Genomic DNA, 8,331 nt, shown 5'->3' with positions numbered 1-8,331 from the left:
TGAGAGACTCGAGGGACGAGGCTAGACACATTGCACCAAATCAAATGGAGTTATGTAGACTAGAATAACTAGACGCTAGAAATTTGCACTCTATTGGGATTGCTGACTTATTTCGCCGAACATAACTGATTTGAAATTGGAGTAAAATCGGAAACCATTAAATGAAAATCAGTTTATATACATTCATATTACAGTATTATATGCGTTGCGACCCACTTTTGTGAATTTCTAGGTCCCAAATGTTAGCGATTTAGCTCCTTTAAATCCCATTTCATTTCATCTTTAATGTTCTCAGTCTCTCACCCATGGGTTCTATTTGTATTTGTGCTTTGGACTAGATAAAATTGTTGGAGACGATACCATTCAGAAAGTTTAACACTTGTCTAAATCATCCCGTGCTATTGTATTTATACTCTTCAGAAAAAGTAGAGGATATTGAAATGCAAATACCTACGCAGGTTGTGATATAATAAATAGTCATGGACATTGGACACTTGAATGCTTTGATAATATGTTCACAGATGAAAAACTTATCGCTCCAACAGAACAACTGAGCTGCACATGCGACACGCAATAGTATGGAAGACCAAATGGGACAATATTCATGATTCTTGTTTCTACATTCCAGTTTGAATATTTTAGACATGAACGCAACATTCTAAACTAATGATTCTTGTTTCTACATTCTTATGCCAACATTTCATGCACAAAATCAACATTTTAAACAAAAAAATGTCTTTATGTTTCATTTTCTGCGTTTTATCGGCAACTTTTATATATCATTAAATATTAAAATTAAAAAATAATTTCTTAATTTTACACGACAAAGAAATTAATTCATTAGTTTCTGAAAGTATCTAAAAAATAATCTGGAATTTGAACTCTTATGAAAATATTTTCTACGTTTCAAAAAGTCTTGAAGTTAAAATCTTGAAATGAAAATGTCCAGAAAAATATAATGAATTATCAACATTATTACACCAGAGGGCGTTAGCGTATGTGTACAACTTTGATACAGACTATAGATTAGAAATCAAAAATGACTTTTCTACGAGTGGAAGTGGGCCCCCTGTTGTGTTTACAGTAATTAGTTGTATGAAACAGAAATTAAGCTCGAGATATAATAACAATACAAATAACTTCTATAATTTAAACAGCTAGAAAAATTAGGACAAAGGCCTTTCTTACATATTTGATCGGGAAACGTGTTCGTCGACGTCAACGTCAACCGACCATAAGCTTAAAACACGATTTTTCGTACAATCAGGGGCCATAATTCAGGAAGTTGCGATCCGATATGCGCGAATATCGAAAAGAACCAAGATCTTTGGTTTATAAACATGCATTTCAAGTTTCATCAAAATCGGATCAAAATTGTGACCTCTAGAGGCTCCACAACCTTGATATACCAGATGTTTACACTATTTGCGTACAACTATCCATAACTATTTATAACTATCCATTTTCGAGAAATGAGATAAAAGGCTAAGTAAAGGATCGGCAGTCAGTCAATACATGTAAGATAGGGTGTGGTAAAACTGTTTTCTTAAAGGTAGCAAATGCGCTAATAATTAAACGGACTAGAATACCTCGGGAGTTTACTGATATTAGGGACATTTAAGTACTCGGGTAGCCTAGTTTGTGCCATGGACTTTTCTTTACTTAAAGATTGCTGAAATTAGTAATTCTCCTACCTTGTAACGCCTTTATCACATTTTGGGGACAGTGTTAGTGTAATATGTCTCCAGAAAAATGTCGATACTATTTTGCAATCCATATTTTACTTTACTTTAATCATACATTATTATTATCCAGGTTTCGAAACAGGTTATAGTTAGCAGCAGTATATTTTAGTCTTAAAGGGACAATAACACTCTTGCTGACTTGACAGCTCCAGAAACGACAATAGCCTTATTCTAAGTACTAGATGTGTTAGTGTCCTACCTGTTGTGTAAATTATCCATTAAATCCTATTTTACTTGTCCAAAGGATTCAAAAATATATTTAAATCCAAGTCACATTTGAAAAGCTTTACGTCAGGCTTTTCAAATCATTTAGTTGAATTTTTCCAATTTTTTAAATTAGGTGTGTTAAGATGAAATTTGTATCATCAATTAATTGGAATATTGTAAAATAGTACAATTTGTTGACCAGAATAAAGATTGGGACATATTATTCAGTTACAACAAGAGTGGTATTGAGCCTTTAACATCAAAGTGCCCAAATCTTTTGAAACACGTTACTATCAACGTAGTGATTTTAATCCGCTTCGCTGAAACAATTCTGATACTCTCTCCAGCGGTAAAAATAACGTCGCTATAAAAATGCAAATTAAGCTCAGGACCGCGGTGACCCCTGATTTTGCATGAGGAAGACGATCATGTGCAGGCACAAAAGCACATATATATGTAGAACATGCTAAGAGTCGATTTTTAGCATATATATCTGAACCACGGTACATGTTTGTAACCGGTTGAGCATAATGATTATAGCATTTAAAATCTGGGACCGAAAACAGTGATGGATCATGACGAGGGCAACAGAGGTAAATACCTCTGGAGATTTGGTGACAAAAGGAAATAATTATGTTATGTTTATAGCATGGCTTTCATGAGTTAACAGGTTTATCGTAGGTGTAGTACTTTAGGACTTCTTTCCTTGTTGGGTTTGTTTTCTTTATGATCGTAATAACACTACAGAAAAAGTGGTTCTTACAACTTTATTGTTAAGCTGTAATGACTTTGAGGGTTCCTCGTTCTCAATAATAATAGCTGCTTGGAATATCTGGGTGAGCTCTGCCCAGTCTCACTCAACATCCTCTTTTATAAGTATTTAACCCCTTAATTTCTGCACGTCTTAGATTAGCCTTGACGTTAATTTCCATCCCAAATATGTAATAAACCTCTTTATTTCACAAGACCAGAGGAGGAAACATTACCTTATTTGGTCTACCAACCATAGGACAATAAACATATAGAATTTGATGGATATTTTGACAATGGTTATGATTTTGTCAAAATATCACTGTTTTTTTATGTATATAGAGGATATTACGCATTCGTGAAAATATAAGTTTTCTTGCTTCTCGATAAAATAAAATATGTTATTCACTCTAAAACGACAAATATCCTCTATATATTCCCGTTCATTAAGTACGTGTGATTTGACTCTATAGGCAGAGTGAAGCAACAATTTTTCAAAGAACCAATATTGTCTTAAGGACAAAGGTGCTACATAGGCCGAGGTGTTAAACATGTTAACGAATGAAGCGTGCTATAAATGACTTGTAACATTGACACCTGCTCAACATGCTTGTTGTTATTGCACAGAAAACCCACCCCACTTCTCTATATGATTTCTACTAAAACTAGTGTAAACCAGCAAAAGTGTGCAATAACATTGAACGTGTTATATTTATAGCACGGCTTTCATGAGTGAAAAGGTTTAAACATCGAGGCCGAAGGCCGAGATGTTAAACCTGTTAACGAATGAAGCGTGCTATAAATGACTTGTAACATTGACACCTACTCAACTTGCTTGTTGTTATTGCACAGAAAACCCATCCCACTTCTCTATACTAGTTCTACTAAAACTAGTGTAAACCAGCAAAAGAGTGCAATAACATTGAACATGTCTAGTTATTGCACGGTTAAGCTCCACCCAATCTACTAGAGGGAAAACAATCTGCTTATTCAACGAAAAGAACAAAGGAAGATCTCCCGCCCATGTTACAATTTTTTTTTATAGCTTGTAGAAAAAAATAATGAAGACCCATTTCCTAAATATGATGGAACATAGTGGCCAAAAAATCTAATTTGACAAATTTAAAAAATGTATTTTTCATTTGGTGGCGGGCATTTCTTTCAAAATGACTGCCAAATTTGGTGATATAATACCATTTAAAAAACAACAACATTAATTTGGTAATAAAAATGCAGCGATAATCTTAAAAATTTAATTTTGAGAATTAATTCTTGGTGGTAGAAATTCAAAATTACCGTCAAAATGAAATCCAAAATGGTGGAATTTTAATTAATCGTCATTTTTTTTTCGGTTGGGTTTGGCTTGTAATATGTCGTATATATGGGTTTCGTGGTTATTGGGTTCTATTGATATAAAAAAAAAACTAATTTTGAATGGTCCAGATGGTGTAAGTATAAAATGACAAAATGGCGATGCCTGTCCTTGTGGATATTGCTTGTAATAAAGTTTTTACCGTTACTGAATTCAATAATCGGCTTAAAACTTAATTTCAGATAGGATTGTCACACATCAAATTTTGCGTAAGCTAGAAACATTACGCCAAATTACAGAAAACATTTTTATAAACTCAGGGAGAGAACCCCACCGGACCCCCAATAGAGTGAGAACCCCTCGCGAGGCCAATTTCAGGGGCGCCTGATCCCCCTAGTTTTTCTTGTGAAAAACATTACTACTGTGGCAATCACAAGAGCCTGTCGTGAAATGAATAACAGACAAATAAACCCGTGGTAACTATCGGCCTTGGTGCTACCAGGGACAGACCAGGGATCGAGGATATCTAAAGCATGATGTACCCTGTAGTTCAGATAGAGTCTCTAAAGCATGATGTACCCTGTAGTTCAGACTGAGTCTCTAAACCATGATGTATCCTGTAGTTCGGATAGAGTCTAAACATGTACCCTGTAGTTCGGATAGAGTATCTAAACTATGGTGTACCCTATAGTTCAATATACCTTGTAGTTCAGATAGAGTCTATAATCCATAATGTACCCTGTAGTCTCTAAAACAGGATGTACCCTGCAGTTTAGATAGAGTCTCTAAACCATGTTTACACTGTAGTTGGGATAAATCATAGTTTTGTAAATAGGAGGTCGATCGTCAAATGAATATGAATTGATCCCGGCCGAAATGACAGTTTCTCTTAAATGAATATATTGTTAATGCGTTTAAAATATCTGGATGCAAGAGACTTGGTGTAGAAAATTCTATGTGCACACTGTAAACCACCAATAGATGTTTTAATGGCAATAATTCATATACTTTATTTAGCTCAACGCAAGACTTAAAATGAATAGATACAGTTCATTTAACTTGAATGTAGATATTATTTATCTATGTTGCATACATGGCACCTTTCGGTTGAGTCACATCAAAAAAATATATCTTATTTCATAGTTTTACGTCTTTTGTGGACATTAAAGTGTACTTGTTCGATTGTTCCATTTAGCCTATGAATTCTCTTGTTTCACTTGACTAAAAAAACATTTTGTAGGAATGCAGGCTTTTATAGATAGAAAGGCGGGGGGGGGGGGGGGGTGTTACACTGATTTTGCACTGACTTAACGTTACAATGATTTTAAATGTTTTATCCATTAGTCATTTTAAAGAAATTTCGATTTTCGAAAAATTGATGATATAATTAATGATCGATATCCGAAAACTGACAGACAATCCGGAATGGCTCCAGATCAAAGAATCATGGAATTTCAGGCACTTATTTTGCCGGCTAGAAGGCAAAAAAGTTTTATCTCCCAAATTATTATTTAAATTTTGATTTTTCACTTTATCCGTACAAAAAATCTGATTTTTAAAAGCGTATGCAAGTTAAATATATTTAATAGCACTTTTGTCGGGTGTATCTTTTATTTCATTTTCTTATGAATTAGACTATATATATAGTATGTTCAGCTATACTTTTCGTTTAAAAAATGTATGTTTTATCTCCTATGGACTCTTTTTCTCGGAATACTACGACATATCTCTCCACATGCTGTATAGCGGGACAGTCAGCTTCGACACAACAATATAATAGGGCATAGAATAGGTAGTGAGTAGGTACAAATTCTTGGGACCCAAGATGGCGCCTTTGTACACTAGACCAATGCCCTGTATAGGGAAAGTTACAACAACACATTTACAGGCGCCATTTTGGGCCCCAACTATGACGCCATAAAAACTATGACGTCATGGTGTCATGTAGCTTTACTTATAATAACAAAACGTTTTATTTTTTTCTTGGTATAACGTTTTACGGGCTACAATTTATCCTAAAAAAATTGCAAAAGAAACCAATGCAGTTTAGTTCAATGATAATATGTCAGACAAAATCATACTCAAAATCGGCCAAGGCAAAATGACATGATTAACATAATTCAATTTGGCGTTCTTCAGGAATTATCGGAGCGCTATATCGTAATCAGTGTATTTCAGTGGTGGTAGGATAAATAATTTATTTTTAAATTCCTCAAACACAGAGTGGTTATGCAAGCGAAGTGTGTCGAAAAATCGAATTTGACAAACATCAATTTAAAAATGTATTTTTCATTTGATGGCGGGCATTTCTTTCAAAATAACTGCCAAATTTTAAAAAAATAAACCCCCATTAATTTGGTAATAAAAGGGCAGCGATAATCTCAAAAATTTAATTTCGAGAATTCTTGATGGTAGAAATTCAAAATGGCCGGCAAAATGAAATCCAAAATGGTGGAATTTTCATTAATCGTCATTTCTTTCCGTTGGGTATGACTTGTAATATGTGGTATATTAATCACGAAATGACATAGTTGCTCATAAATAAATATATTGTTAACGCATTTAAACATCTAGATGCAAAAGACAAGGTGTAAAAACTTCTAGCTACATTGAAATGTTGGCAATAAAGATCCAATCATAGTTTTTAGTTATAAACTGTTAACCACCTGTAGATGTTATAAAACGCATAATTTATTCAGCTCGACGCAAGATTTAAAATGAATAGATGCGGTTCGTTTAACTTGAATGTAGATATATCATGCATATATATATAGGACCTTTCGGTTGAATCATACCATAGGAATATCTTATTTGCATAGTTTTACGTATTTGTCGACATTAAGGTGTATGTGTTCTATAGTTCCATTTAGCCTATACATTTTCTTGTTTCACTTGACTAAACAAAACATTGTGTAGGAATGTAGGCTTTTATAGATTAAACAAAAAGCTGATAAATGTTGAGATGTGTGGAACATGCTCGAGGCGATTTGTAACAAATCTCAGGCACGATATACTCTTCAAAAAAAGTAGGGGATATTAAAATGCAAATACCTATGCAGGTTGTAATATGATAAATAGTCATGGACACTAGACATGCTTTGAGAGTATGTTCACAGATGAAGAACTTATCGCCCCAACAGAGCCACTGAGCGGCACATGCGACACGCAATAGCGCCATACACGTGGGCTCATTGTCAAATTTGACACCTTAAAGAAGGGTTGATGAAAACTGCCGCGTGCTGGTTTATCTATCCATGCTTGCTTTCCTATCGGTTCTTGCATACGATTTACTGTTTAACGTATCTTTGCTTTAGTGTGTTACGTTTAATTTGATCGGGGGATGTGTTCGTCGACGTCAACGGACAACACTGCAAGAATTAGCCGTCGCACTGCAAGAGGAGTGGGTCAGATTGCCCCAAATCGTGACTGGACGGTTCATTAAGAGCATGCCACGACGAATTGCTGAGTGCCTGAGGATTGGTGGAGCAAATACTCATTATTAAGACACAAATCAAAAACATTCATCTTCACTTTTGACGGTGTATCTATTTGCGAGTGTAAAGGAACCGCCAGATAAGCCGCCCATATGAAATGTTTATATTCATGTGTAGGGAATTGGCCTTGTATTAACATACACTGGTTACCTCTAATAAAAACAGCAGTGCATTTATATGGTAGAACGGCGTTTTACAATAAGCTTTATAATATAGTCACACATTATTAAATTCATTTTTTTGTTTATATCTTTCACTTACCGACCACAAACGAAATGTACATTTTAGGTATTTCTCAATAACAATTTGACACAACAATTATATATATTTGTATATTATATTTATTTATTGTATTTTATTATATGTTTATATTGTATCTGATACCTCGCACGTCTTAAAAAAAAGTAGATATGTGCTGGTTATTATAACTTTTATAAAACGATGTTATAGTTATTTTAAAGCAACTAAATCGCTAATATATGGACCTAGAAATTGACTCAAACGGGTCGCAAGGCAGATAATAATGTAATATGAATGTATATAAACTGATTTAAATTCAATCGTTTCTGGTTTTACTGTAATTTCTAATCAGATATGTTCGGCGAAATACGCCAGAAGTCTCAATCTTATGGCAATCCCTAGCGTCTGGTTATTCCAGTCTACGCGGATAGTATTTATTGCGCATGCTCTCCAGATAAGAATATGACGTCAACGTTTGACATGACTTGTGGAATATGTCTAGCCCGTTCCTCGCGCCCCTTGTTACAAATGGCGCTGAAACGCATTATGGTACACGATTCGTGTACCAATGGTAAAATGTTTA

Source organism: Patella vulgata, chromosome 8, assembly GCF_932274485.2.
Source record: "Patella vulgata chromosome 8, xgPatVulg1.2, whole genome shotgun sequence".
Taxonomy (NCBI): Eukaryota; Metazoa; Mollusca; class Gastropoda; family Patellidae; genus Patella; species Patella vulgata.
Note: the sequence above shows the minus strand (reverse complement) of the source record.